The sequence below is a fragment of the Neovison vison genome, chromosome 2 (genome assembly GCF_020171115.1).
Source record: "Neovison vison isolate M4711 chromosome 2, ASM_NN_V1, whole genome shotgun sequence".
NCBI lineage: Eukaryota > Metazoa > Chordata > Mammalia > Carnivora > Mustelidae > Neogale > Neogale vison.
In genome coordinates this window covers 24,635,284-24,649,872 of record NC_058092.1, presented here as the reverse complement: position 1 = coordinate 24,649,872, position 14,589 = coordinate 24,635,284, and positions in this window count along the sequence as shown.

The window sequence follows — 14,589 nt, the reverse complement described above, 5'->3', positions numbered from 1 at the left end:
GGGGGCCTGCCTCTCTGCCTACTGTGATCTCTGTCTGTCAAATAAATAAGTAGAATCTTAAAAAAAAAAAAACAGACAAACAAAACAGAAACTGAGGGGCGCCTGGCTGGCTCAGTGGATAGAGCATGCAACTCTTGATCTCAGGGTCATGAGTTCGAGGCTCGCGTTGGGTGTAGAGATGACTTAAACAAATAAAACTTAAAAACAACAACAACAAGGGCACCTAGGTGGCTCAGTGGGTTAAAGCCTCTGCCTTTGGCTCAGGTCATGATCCCAGGGTCCTGGGATCGAGCCCCTCATCGGGCTCTCTGCTCAGCGAAAAGCCTGCTTCCCCGGTCTCTCTCTGCCTCTCTCTCTGCCTACTTGTGATCTCTGTCAAATAAATAAATAAAAATCTTTAAAAAACAACAACAAGAACAACTAACTGATACTTGCTATGTGCCAGACCCAGGGCTGAATGCATCGTGGGCATTATCCCATTTGATCCCCAAGACGTAGGAAATACCAACCCATTTGATGAAGCCAAAACTCAGGGAATTAAATAATTTTTCCAAAGTCACACAGCTAGTAAAGGCCAGGTCCGTATGATGCCAAAGTCCATGCACTTTATCAGTTCTCTATACAGTAGACTAGAAAGGATTGAGCTTATAAACACATGTATTTACAGGGGTGGGAGTAGGAAGCCCAGAGGAGAGAGAGAACTGCCCAAGAGATAGCAGGGAAACCAGCAGGGGGATGTTTCAGGACAAGAAAAGAGGTCCAAGAAGGGTCCGGTCAGCAGGACCTACTGACTCTGAGAGGTCAAGCTGGGTTGGGTGCAAGGTATGGCAGCTGAGAGTCCACCTTCCAGACTGCTGGTTGTATGTGCATGGAGGAGTCAGTAAAGGGTCCTGCTGAGTGGGAGGTGAGGAAGTGGATGGAGGTGGTTGGCTGGAATGAGGAAGAGAGTACCGAGAAAGTCCGGAGCTCCCATAGGAGTCCTCTTATGGGTAGGAAGACTTAGGAGAGCGGGGCAAATAGGTTGGAGTGGCTTGGAAATATTGGGAAAGGGATGCAAGCAGGGGGCAGGAGGACAGGGCGGGCAGGCGAGTACTTAAGGCTGAGCCAGCCATTCAATACAAGGACACTCTCAGTCTCTTCCTTGACAGCTTGGACCTTGTCCCTCCTCCTCCTCCCCATCCCCACTTTGCAGGCCAAGTGATTTTTTTTTTTTTTTAAGATTTTATTTATTTATTTGACAGAGAGAAATCACAACTAGACGGAGAGGCAGGCAGAGAGAGAGAGAGGGAAGCAGGCTCCCTGCCGAGCAGAGAGCCTGATGCGGGACTCGATCCCACGACCCTGAGATCATGACTTGAGCCGAAGGCAGCGGCTTAACCCACTGAGCCACGCAGGCGCCCCAGGCCAAGTGACCTTACCCTCATTCTTCCTACACTCTCCCTCTCCCACTCTACCCCCCACCCCATGGTCCCCTGAGTTTGCTGAGGACCAGCCACCCCCACCTCCAATCTGCTGTCTCACCCTCCCTGGCCTAGCCTGGTGAGGCAGGCAGGGAGGAGTTTCCAGGCAGGAAAAGGCTGAGTCACTCAGCCACACATCTGGTCTCAGATCTTGATACCCAGCTGGAAGGGGTAGGAAGGAAGAGGCTCCTCCCCCACAAGTTCTCCTGGCCAGGCCACGAATTGCCCGCTGGGAGGGGCCGGCTGGGAAAGGAGAGTCCCAGCTTTATTACTGACCAGAATTTGCTGGGCTGCTTCACCCACTCCAGGGGGTGGGGGGCGGCTTTGCTTTTTCAGGCTCAGAACAGCCCTGAAAAGTAGGATTGGTCACCTCTATCTCACAGGTGAGACAACTTGGACACAGAGTGGCTTGGGCGAGGCCACACAGATTTGGAGAGACGGTCCATTGGTGTCCCCCTCCCATGCTCTGGGCACAAAGAAGGCGGTGGGGTTTGGAGACAGTGGGAAAAAAGAGGCCCAGGGGCTCCAGCATACCAGCGGGTGATCACTGCAAAATCTAGCCTGGGGCAGGCGTTGGCCCAGGCTCCTGCTAAAATGGCCCTTTCCAGGGGTGCCTGGGTGGGTTAAGCCTCTGCCTTCGGCTCAGGTCGTGATCTCAGGGTCCTGGAATTGAGCCCTGCATTGGGCTCTCCGCTCAGTGCGGAGCCTGCTCCCGTCCTGCCCTGCCCTGTCCCAGTGCCTGCCTCTCTGCCTACTTGTGATCTCTCTCTGTCAAATAAATAAATAAAAATCTTAAAACACACACACACACACACACACACACACACACACACACAAATCTCTTGTCTAAAAAAAAAATAATAATAAAAAATAAAATGGCCCTTTCCTAGGGGCACCTGACTGGCTCAGTTGGAGGAACGTCCAACTCTTGATCTTGGGGTTGTGAGTTTGAATCCCAGGTTGGGTATAGAAGTTACTAAAAAACAAACAAACAAACAAACAAACAAAAACCCTTAAAAATAAGTAAATAAAATGAGCCCTTCCCAAAGTCCCAGTGGAGGGAAGACCCTCCTTTCTCCCCTGTGCCCTGCTCTGTCTGGCCCTGTTGTTGTTGGCTCAGCTCTGAGCAACGCCTGCCTCATTCCTCCTCGTCTTTCATCCTCTCCTCGCTCAGCAATGCTGAGAGGAACAGCAGGAGACTTAGCTCCCGCCATTCTGCACTCTGCCGGGGCATAGTGTTCCCATTGTCCTGAGCAGAGAGGTGTCCAGGTCCTGGGGGCAGGCAAGGGGATCGTGCCAGACCTCTGCGCTTGTCCCAGCTGCTCAGAAGCTTTCTTTGGGGCGCAGGCTGCTCTTTCAGGCACATGCAATGTGACCTTGGGCAGGTCACTTCCCCCTCCCAAATGGGGCTTTCCACTTCTATTATCAGAAGAGCAGCCCCAGCAGCATTCTTCCACAGACCCAGACCATCCCTGATATTAACTTTTAATTGATTTGAATGTATTTAATATGGCTAGAGTCACAGCTGTGCCACTCGCTATGTAACCTTGGGGCAAATTTTTGGACTTCCCTATGTCTTTGGTTCTTCCTCTTTAAGATGGGAATAACAGGGACGCCTGGGTGGCTCAGTTGGTTGGACGACTGCCTTCGGCTCAGGGCGTGATCCTGGAGTCCCGGGATCGAGTCCCGCATCAGGCTCCCAGCTCCATGTGGAGTCTGCTTCGCTGTCTGACCTTCTCCTCACTCGTGCTCTCTCTCACTGTCTTTCTCTCTCAAATAAATAAATAAAATCTTTAAAAAAAAAAAAAATAAGATGGGAATAACATGGCGCACCTGGGTGGCTCAGTCAGTTAAGTGTCTGCCTTCTGCTCAGGTCATGATGTTGGGCTCTCTGCTCAGTGCAGAGCCGGCTTCTTCCTCTCCTTCTGCTCTCTCACCCAACCCCACTCCTGCTTGCTCTCTCTCAAATAAATAAATAATTTTTTTTTTAATAAGATAAGGGGCGCCTGGGTGGTTCAGTGGGTTAAGCTTCTGCCTTCTGCTCAGGTCATGATTTCAGGGTCCTGGGATCCAGCCCAGCATGGGGCTCTCTGCTCAGCAGGGAGCCTGCCTCCCCCCCTCTCTCTGCCTACTTGTAATCTCTGTCGGTCAAATAAATAAAATCTTTAAAAATCTTTAAAAAAAAAAAAAAGAATCACTTCAGTTTTCAACTTTGTAAGAACATTTCCTCCTTTTTTTTTTTTTTTTTTTTTAAAGATTTTTATTTATTTATTTGACAGAGAGATCAGAAGTAGGCAGAGAGACACGGGGAAGCAGGCTCCCTGCTGAGCAGAAAGCCTGATGCGGGTCGCGATCCCAGATCCAGGACCCTGAGATCATGACCCACGGCCTTAGCTGAAGGCAGAAGCTTAATCCACTGAGCCACCTAGGTGCCCCATTTCCTCTTTTCATTCTACTTCCTATTCTAGATCCTGGCTTCCTCTGGGGAACTGGGGACAAAATCTGTTCCTCTTCTCCCACCACAGACCTGTCCTCCGCAAACTTCCAAGGTCTAGTACCCGAATAGCTCCCTCTGAACATTCTGCCTGGTTGAACCTTCTCTGTAGGGCCCAACTAGGACTCTCCTCAAGTCAGATTCCAGATAGGGTGGGGTGGAGAGGGAGGAGAGTTTGCATTTTTCCTCACTTAAAAGGAAGCATGCAAATAGTATGCACACCAACAGCCATTCCTCACCAGCCTGGGCTCAGATATTTAAAAAAAAGATTTTTTTTTTCCAGATATTTAAATATTAAATGTTCTAGGCAGGGGCGCCTGGGTGGCTCAGTGGGTTAAGCCTCTGCCTTTCAGCTCAGGTCATGATCCCAGGGTCCTGGGATGGAGCCCCGCATCAGGCTCTCCAGTCAGCAGGGGACCTGCTTCTCCCCGCCCCCGCACGCCTGCCTCTCTGCCTACTTGTGATCTCTCTCTGTCAAATAAAGAAATAAAATCTTTTAAAAAATTAAAAAATAAATAAATGTTCTAAGCAAATGAAGGCATTACCAATAGCTGCCACTTTGGTTTTTTGAAACAATAGGGCCTGCGTGGATGGGCCCAGGGTCAGTCCAGCCCTCCTGGCTCTTGAGAAAGGACAGGGCCTAAAACAGTCAAGTGAAAGATTTAAAATTGGCTTTAGGGGGTGCCTGGGTGGCTCAGTTGGTTAAGCGGTTGCCTTGGGCTCAGGTCATGATCCCAGAGTCCTGGGATCGAGCCCCTCACATCAGACTCCCAGTTCAGCGTAGAGTCTGCTTCTCCCTCCTTTCCCTCTACTTCCCTCTACCTACTACTCTGCCTGCTTGTGCGCTCGCGCGCGCGCTCTCTCTGTTAAACAAATAAATAATTTTTTTAAAAAAAGAATATATACAAAAAAATGATAAATAAATAAAACTGGCTTTAGGGCACCTAGGTGGCTCAGTCGTTAAGTGTCTGCCTTCAGCTCAGGTTATGATCCCAGAGTCCTGGGATTGAGCCTTGCCTCAGGCTCCCTGGGGCTTTAGTTCCAGTAGGACAGCTCTGTGAGGGGGACCTGAGCTCGGTAAGGGAACAGAGACCCAGAAAGAGCTAGAGACTCTCTAGGGAGAGGAATGGGCTCAGTCATGGAGGAGGGGGCCTCGGTAAAAGACTCAGTGATGAGGAGGGTGCTAGAGGGGGAGGAAGGGAGAGAGTTTACTGAAGAGAAGTCTCAGGAATCTGCTCCGTCATCCCAATGCCGATCCTTTTCTCTCCCTCCCAGTTCTGGAAGCTTGCCAAAGACTGTAACCTGAGGGGCAAAGAGGGGCGCTCCTCCAGATCCCTGGGTAGGGCCACCCCAGGATTCCAAATGCCTTGCTGGAAATTGCACCCAGCCTACAGGACTCCAGAGGTAGGAGGAAGCTGCCAGGTAAGTCTCCCTTGACCTCCATGGCCCCAGGCCAGACCTAACCTGTGGAGGGGGCTTACTCCCAACCCTGGTTTCCTAGCCCCTAAAGTCCTCACTGTTCAGGACTGTACTGTTGCCTGAGTCCTTCTGAGTCCTTTCTCAGCAAACACAGGTCTCCAGTTTCCCTCCAACTGTTGGGAGGAGTGCCTGACATCAAGATGCCCAGCCCTGTCCCTCACAGTCAAGCTGACTACAGACCCCAGGATAGGCTCAGGTACCTGAGGTGAGTTAGGAAGGGATCATTGAGTTCATGTCCCTAGAGCCCATGTACCCATTTCTTTTACTTCATGCCCTCATTGAAACTGTCCTTTCACTGAACCCCAATCCTCTCACTGAGCCCCCCCATCACTAAGCCAATATTCCTCTCACTGAGGCCCCGTCCTCTGAGCCCCCATCCCCTTCACTGGGCTCCAATCTCCGACCTCTGTCTCTTCACTGAGCCCCATCCCCCTCACTGAGACCTCATCTCTTCTCTGAGCCCTCACCCCTCTAAGCCCACATCCCTCACTGAGCCCCCATCCCTTCTCTGAGTCCCCATCCCCCTCACTGAACCCAACCCCCTCAGTAGTCCCCATCCCCCTCACTGAGCCCCACCCCCTCACTGAACCCCACCTGCTGGCTGACTTCCTATCTCCCTAATCTAAACCTTGTTTGTAAACCTCCAGTTCCCAGATGGGACATCTGAAACTGTAGCGCTGGGACCAGTGTTGTGTTTACCCTGTCTCTGGCCACAGCCATACCGGCCACATCCTGTTTTCATCATGGCCCCCCGCACTGGTCATGAGGTGGAGAACTAGAGGCAAAGGGATCAGTAATAGCCTGAAAGGAGAGCCCAGCTAGGGGCCTTCTTGGTCAGCTTCCATGGTGGCTCTGGGCCTGCTCTGCCGGTGGAATGGATGTCGAGACGATGCTGCAGGCAGAGAGGCAGCTCCGTGCCCCACTCCCCCCCAACCCCGCCCCGCCAACCCCACTAGCCAAGACCAAGGCAAGGGCTGGAACACAAGAGTGGCATTGGTCCCTCCCTGATCCCCTGAACAAGAGCTGCACTGTGCATACCCTTTCCATTCCCCTACCCCGCCCCTTAGGCCAGGACAGGGTCAGGCAGGGCCACCCATGGAGACCGGAAACAGAAGGACACCCGGGCAGCGAGGAGCAAGGGAGACAGGCTTTGAGTTCCAGGGTCAGGGATACAGTCAGACCTGCGGGCAGAGAGAGGCTGTGTGCTCACACCCCTGAGTCTGGAGGGGCAGGGGAGACCAGCAGGTGTGCTAGACGTCTCAGGGGACACAGAGGAGCAGACCCGTGTGAGAGAGACCCAAGCCCACAGCCATAGAAGCAGGGAGACTGACGGATTCTGTAAGTAAAGATGACTCTGAAATACCCTGGACAACAATGCAGGATTCCCAGCCCCACCTCAGCCCTACCCCACCCACCCCCCTGCACAGCCACAGCTTTCAACAGAGCCCCACAGCCCCTGGACTGACTTCATTCACTTGACCATCAACGGAGTCACGGCAACTCACCTCTGCCAGCCCCATGTTGGACAGTAGGGGGAAAGAAATGAAAAGGCGCTGTCCCCAGCTTCATGGAAGCAGCTGAACCCCGGGTCTGGGTTTAAGGGAGTTGTTGATGCTCTAAGGGACTGCCTTGCCCATAGTCCTTTCTAAGGGTTTCTTAGGTCACCAGACTCTGAACGGAGTGACCTAAATGCGCTGCCACTAAGTGGACCAGAGGTGGGCCTGGCCCTCACTCAGCTGACCACCTGAAGGGGTCTGGCTGAAACTGCCCTTCAGATTCACTGATTCGGGGAGGAAGGGAGCCCCCAAGAGAAAGCTGTGAGTGGGATCATTTCACCAGGAGGGAAGAAAGCAATGACATGGGGCATGGAGGATGGCAGTAACAGCAGCAGTGGAAGCCCAGAATGACACAGCCTCTGCAACCAGCAGAGTCAGATGTGGGAGCATCGGACACCTGCCGCCAGGGCAAAGACCGGAAGTCTGGGTCACTGGAGCTGTTCTGCTTCCTGACCACCCATGGGGACACTGTGAGGTCTGGAGATGAGGGGTGTCGTCGTCCCTGTCTTCCTCACTTCCCCACACAGCTTGACCACAGGTCTGGCACCTCAAGCACCTGCATAAGCTTTCTCTGGGGCTTGTCCTCCAGTGGAGCCTAAGAAACATGGTCTCTCACATCCCTGCCTTTCTGGCCTCCTCCCAGCCAAGCCAGCCGTGAGATACAGAGGGAGCCACATATGGTAGCAAGAGCCCTAGACTTGAGTCCAGAGATGAGATTCAAGCACATAGCCCCCCATCAGCCATGGGAGTGATGCCCACTGCCCCAGAGGCTGCTGGGAGAAGGACATGAGATGGTGGATGACAAGAGGCCACTGCGGTCTCCCCCTGGGGTCCCACCCTTCATGCTCCCTCTGGATCCTCGTCCCATTTTCACTGCTTCCATCCCTACTCCAGAAGGGCACCCAGGACTTCCATCCCTCTGGGAACCCTGGCTCCAACCAGACTCCCTCAGGCTGGGTTGGGGGCTCTAGCCACCTTCCCAGGAGCCCAGATGGGGATCTGATCTAAAAGAGGAGGCTCCAGGGGCGCCTGGGTGGCTCAGTTGGTTAAGCATCTGTCTTGGGCTCAGGTCATGATCCTTGGGTCCTGGGATTGAGCCCCCCCGTCAGGCTCCCTGCTCAGCGGAGAGGCTACTTCTGCCTCTCCTTCTGTCCCTGCTTGTGTACTCTCTCGCTCTGTCAAATAAATAAATAATATCTTTGTTAAAAATTTAAATAAAAAAAATAATATAAGAGAAGCCTCTGGGGGTTAATGGCATTGTGGAATTTCAAACACTTGTGACCAGCCAGTGGGGAGACCATTCAAGCTTGGGCCTACTTAGTCACATTTTCTGTCAACCCAGTGCCCCAGTCCAGAGGAAGGGGCCCAAGGCAAGGAGCCAGACTCTGGTTAGAACAGGAAGTCCTATCAGGCTGTCCTTGGGGCTCACATGAGACTGTGTCACCTCAGCTCTTGTTGTGTTGCTGCTAGGGAACTGTCTCAAGTCACTTTTCCTCATTTCTAACCATATCTCATCATTTTTCTACCTTTCATTTGAGGACTAGTGGCCAGTCACCCCCTAGTCCAACCCTGTCCCTAGTAACATGTGCTCTAGAGCTGAAGAGACTTGGGTTCAAATCCTGCCTCAGCTGCTTCCTGACTGTGGGACCCTGGACAAGCTGCCGCACCTTCCTGAGCAAGACAGGAGTAAATAAAATGACAGCATGAGGAGCATCTGGGTGGCACAGTCGGTTTAGGGTCTGACTCTTGGTTTTGGCTCAGGTGGTGATCTCAGGGTTGTGAGATTGAGCCCCATGCCAGGCTCCACACTCAGCTCTGAGTCTGCTTGAGATTCTCTCTATCTCTCCCTCTGCCCCCGGGCCCCTGCTTGTGCTCTCTTTCTAAAATAAATACATTAGGGCGTCTGGGTGGCTCAGTGGGTTAAGCTGCTGCCTTCGGCTCAGGTCATGATCTCAGGGTCCTGAGATGGAGTACCGCATCAGGCTTTCTGCTCGGCAGGGAGCCTGCTTCTCTCTCTCTCTCTCTCTGCCTGCCTCTCTGTCTACTTGTGATCTCTGTCAAATAAATAAATAAAATCTTTAAAAAAATAAAATAAAATAAATACATTAATTTTAAAAACTCCTTTAAAATGGCATCATGGGAAGTGCCAAGCAAGTGGCTGGAGGGTTCCCTGAACGTCAGTTCTCTTTCTCCTTGACAGGTCTAGGGCCCTGGGCTGGGGCCATCCATTCACGGGGCTGGAGGAGCCCAGGGGTCCTACCCTGAGCTTTAAGAGTCACGGATTAAACATATGTGCCCAGGGGTGCCTGGGTGGCTCAGTGGGTTAAAGCCTCTGCCTTCGGCTCAGGTCATGATCCCAGGATCCTGGGATCGAGCCCCGCATCAGGCTCTCTGCTCAGCAGGGAGCCTGCTTCCTCTTCTCTCTCTGCCTGCCTCTCTGCCTACTTCTAATCTCTATCTGTCAAATAAATAAATAAAATCTTTAATAAATAAATAAATAAACATATGTGCCCACTGTGTGACCTCCAGCAGGTCACTGCCGTACTTTGAGCCTGTCAAGTGACATTCCATAGAACATGCATTGCTGGGGTTTGGTCCCCCTCCTCTGGTCACAGCAGGCTGACTGAAAGGACTGAGACTCCCCTTGGGTGGGAGGAGGGCAAACTGGGGAAGAGGAGGACTGCCCTTTAAGGCAGGAGGCTGGAGGGGCTAGAGACAGCAGGGAGGTGAGTCACCAGGAAGTGACTGTTCTGAAGGCTGGGGCAGGCGTTCTGCCTCCATGGGTCCCCCTTCAGCTGGTGGGGTCTGCCCTATGGAGGTTCTCCAAGACTCATCTACTCTGAGCAGACTCTGCCAGCGACACACACACTTGTCCAAGTGGTCACACAAAGGCACTCTGGAAACAGACACCTTCCCACGCTCCTGTACACTCAGGGACATCCACAGTCATAGACACAAAGACACACTCAGAGACATCCGTGAACGCAGCCTCACGCATTTTACACTCACATTCCGACCTAGTCACACATGCTTGTGTACACGACATCCATAGAAACAAGGGCAAACGCACAGACGCACACACTTGTACCCTCAGGTGCATTCACACAGATGCCAAAAGGAACACACTCAGACACAACCATACACACACTCCTGCCCAGCCAAGGCCACCCACCCAGACACAAAGACACACTCCTGCACACCAGCTTGCACACTTGAGTACTTCCTCACAACGGCACGCACTGATCGCGTACCCACTCCTGTGTACGCTGGAACATTCGGACAGCCTCACGGATACGCACACCCCTGTACGATCAGGTACACGCACACACAGCCTCTCCCACCCACCCCTGCGGCCATGCCCCCAGTCTGCGGAGCTCAGCCCTCTCTCCCCACCCACTTCCCACTGTCCTCTGGGGCCTCTGGGGCCTCCCTCCGGGGCTGGGGGAGGGGTAAGGGTAGGGGGCGGGGCGCGCCCTTGCTGATGTGGCAACAACGTGCTCACCTGCGGGCTGGTGGCGCCCTGGCCCAGGAAGGCTTAAAGGAGCGGGAATCCCAAGCGCTGACCTCATCGGGTCTCTGCCTTGTTCTCAGGCAGGGAAAGTGAGGCCCACAGAGGGGGTCCGATGGTGAATGGGACTTGAACTCAGGACTGGAGTGCCAGGAGCCGCGTGGGGAGGGGATGCTCCTGCTGGGAACCGGGAACCTGAAAGACTGGGCTCCAGGCCTTCCCTGTGCCTGCACTGGCTGGCTGCCTGTCAGACCTGCCAGTCCTCAATGTTCCTGGTCTCCCCAGCAGGCACTCCCATCCTCTGGCACGAAGGCACCACAGGGCCAAGCCAGAGACCTGGACACGTGACACATGCACGCACGCACAGTCCCTGCTCCCTGGCACATTTATCCCTCAGTGTTCCCAGACCAGGGTAGGAGGTGGCCTGTGCAGGGTGAAGCCCAGCTCTGCTCCTTCCCAGCTCTGTGACTCAGGGCAAGTCCTTTGCTGCCTGAGCCTCAGCTCGCTCAGCTATAAATGGGGTGGTGGTCTCCCAAGATTGGACTGGCAGGGGAATTAAGGAAAAAAAAGCCCCAAGCCAGCTCACCCCTTGCTGGAGCCTCTCTGATTCTGCTGCTTCCGGGGGGATTCTGCACTTGAGTCTCTGGTAGTGTGGGCCACTCCTAGGTTTCCTGCTGCTCCCAGAGTCCTGGCAACCCCCCCAGCCCTGGTGGGAGGAGGGCCTGGCTGGTGGGCAGGTGGGGGGGCGGGTAGAGAGGGGTCAGGGAGAGACAGCCAGACCCTGGGGAGCCACCAGTCTGATGGGGAAATTCAGCTCAGCCTTGTCCCTGGAGTACCCAGCTTAGTCAGACCCATTCTGACCTTGGATCCCCAAGGCCAGTTAGTGGGGGAGATAAAGGCCTTGCCCCAAGGATTCTGAGTCTGATATGGGAGACTATTCCAAGAGCGCTGAGGCTGGTGGGGAAGAGACTCCCCGGCCCAGTTCACCAAACTAGTTGGGGGGATATAACACTTCCCTTGTTATTCCCAGGCTGATGGGAGCAGTTGGCCAGCCCCTGAGGGGCGACTGGGCAGATAAGGAGACACAACACTGTTCTCAGGGACCTTGAGTCACAAAAGAAGAGAGTAAATGCATACCTAGGACACAAAGGTCCATAAACACACAGAAGCAGAAATGAGCAAGGGATGAATTCAGCCTTTTGCATGTGACTCTCTGCGACTGTGTGTGCGTGTGACCCTGTGTGTGACGTGCCTCTGAGTATGTGCTTCTGTTTCTGTGACTGTGCGTATGCCCCAGGGCCGAGGCTGCTGAGGCGGCTCTGGGAGCAGAGCCGGCTGGGTCCGTAGCTCATTCACAGGACACGCATTTACTGAGCGTGTACTTTGTGCCAGTCACTGGGCTGGGTCCTGTGACACCATGGAGCCCTCAGTAGGGTGTGGCTCCTGCTTTCAGGACACCACTGTGTAATGGGGCTGGATGAAGCCCTTAAACAAGAAATTCCCTGGGGGCGCCTGGGTGGCTCAGTGGGCTAAGCCTCTGCCTTCGGTTCAGGTCATGATCCCAGGGTGCTGGGATCGAATCCCGCGTCGGGCTCTCTGCTCAGTGGGGAGCCTGCTTCCTCTCCTCTCTCTCTCTCTGCCTGCCTCTCTGCCTACTTGTGATCTCCCTCAGTCAAATAAATAAATAAATAAAATATTAAAAAAAATAAAATAAAAATAAACAAGAAATTCCCTTTATGCTGTGACCTGTTTAGAGGAAGTATAGGAGGCTGCAGGAACACAGGGGAGGGGGATGTCCTAGAAGATGGGATATTTAAGCTGTGCCCTGAGTAACAGGCTTTAGGTCTGGGAAAGGGTGTGCAGGTAGAGGGAACAGCATATACGAAGGCTGCCGACCTGGGGAGAGAGACCTGAAGACAGTTTTTTTTGGAAGAGGTAACTGCATGGATTTTAGAAGAGATAGGCAGGTAAGAGGTAGGTCCTAGCTTCAGGGTGAGGGGTGGGGTTTGGTGTAGTGGGGAGAGTTTGGAGTTTACTGGCCAGAGCCTGCACCTGGGGACGGAAGGATAATGTCCCCAGGAGCCTGGGGGTCTGAAGCTGATGGAGCAACTCCATCGAGGACAGGAGAGGCTCCTGGGTGGCGGGTTGAGGGATGAGCTGCTAGAGGGGCTTCTGGGCTGTGTTGGGGGAGAGAGAGCGAGCCACAGGGAAGTGGGGGGGGGGAGCCTGGGAAAAGCCCCCAGTGAATTCTCAGTCTGGAAGGGGGATGTGACAACAGCTCTCTCACAGGGTAGAGGTTAGGATTACAGTAAGTACACTTTCCCAAGTCGCTCTCAGTGAGCTCTCCAGAAGCTCACTTGTCACAAGAACTATATTGTCGTACTTTCCCTTTTAAAGCTGAGGAAGCGGATTCAGAGAGGGCCAAGGTTGCAGAGCTCAGCGTGAGAGTGAGCGGGCTGGAGTGGATTGGACCCTGGTCTGAGTCTAAACCTGGCTGCTTCCCTTGAGTCCCACAGCCTCCAGCAAGCGAACACGCCTCTTGAGTCGGTCACTGGGGGCTCCCGAAGGATCTGATGCTATAACTATTATTACTTTTTATTACTAATTATGACTGTGATGCCGAAGACATCGTTGGTCCAGCTGGGGTTCAGACCTCCCTGCCGCCCGCGTGGCTTCCTCCCCCAGAACTCCCGGCACAGGCGGCCCCGCGCGGCGACAGTGGGAACAGTCACCCCCAGGAGCGGGTCTGTGTAGTGGCGCCCCCTGGAGGCAGCTGTCGGAATTGCCTCAATAATCGGACCGCCCAACGCGGGGTCCTCCGCGGGCGCTCAGCACCTCTGCGGACCAAAAACCCCCAGACAGCGGCCACGGCAGGCAGGGAGGGAAGAGGAAATAAAGAGGAGAACATTTATTACACCACTCTTGTATACTGGGTAAGGTACTGGGCATTCTCTGCATTTTCTCGTGGAACACCCACTCATCCTCATTTCCCAGCCGTGGAAGCTGAGGTTCAGGGAAGTTAAAACAGCCCAGCCATGCAGAACTGGATTTGAACCCAAGTCTGCACCATGCCCGGGCCCCTCCTGGGTAGGTGTGAGGAGGAAAAGGCCACCGGACACTCACTAGACTATAAGATGAGCCTCTGGGGATGCCTGGGTGGCTAGTTGTTGGGTGTCTGTTTTCGGCTCAGGTCATGTTCTCAGGGTTCTGGGATCAAGTCCCACATTGGGCTCCCTGCTCAGTGGGGAGCCTGCTGCTCCCCCTGCTTGTGTGCTCGCTCCCTCTCATTCATAAATAAATAAATAAATAGATAGATAAATAAATTATCTTTTAGAATGCATCAGGTACTTGACAATGCTTTCTATGTTCCCAGTTCATCCTCACAACAAACCTAGGAGGTTAAAAATGTCATCTGATTTTACTGAGAACAATGAGGTAGAGTGCCCTCCCTGAGGTCACAAGGTGACTAATTGCAGAGGGAGTTTTAGCTTGGATTTGTACCCTGGCTCCCTTGAAGCCCCGGGCTCTTCCTATCCTCCTTCCGCCTCTAGATGGGAGCTCTTGGCACACAGAAGCGCAGCAGAATGGCCTCTACCTGCGCCAGTAATAATGAGGAATGTGTTACCCTCAGCGTTTGGAGCAAGTTCACTCAACTCGCTCATGTGCTGAACCTCATATTTGATTGCTTTTCACAACAATCCTGTGAAGAGGGTGTTAATTGCCCACTTCATGGACAGGGAACTGAGGATCCGGAGGTTGGCTTCCAGGGTCTCACAGGGAATGCTCTGGAATAAGACGGAGGCTGCTCCTGAGGCTCCCCTCGCTGTGCAGCCCTCTCTACTTCCAAAATCATCCCTCTGCCAGTCATCCCTGGCATTCCTCCCTGCTCAGCCCCCTCCCTGCCCCCTTCTCTTGGCCAAGGTAACTGCAGGCAGAAGCTTGAGTAAGGGGAGCTAAGAGGAGCCTCTTGGGTTGGGTTCCTGCCCAGAGTGGTGGCCAGGAGGGTGCTGTTCATCAAGGATGGGATTTCGATCAGTTCACAACTTTTCCAATTATGGTTTTGGTGTCAATTTAGAAAAAAGGTCTTCCTGA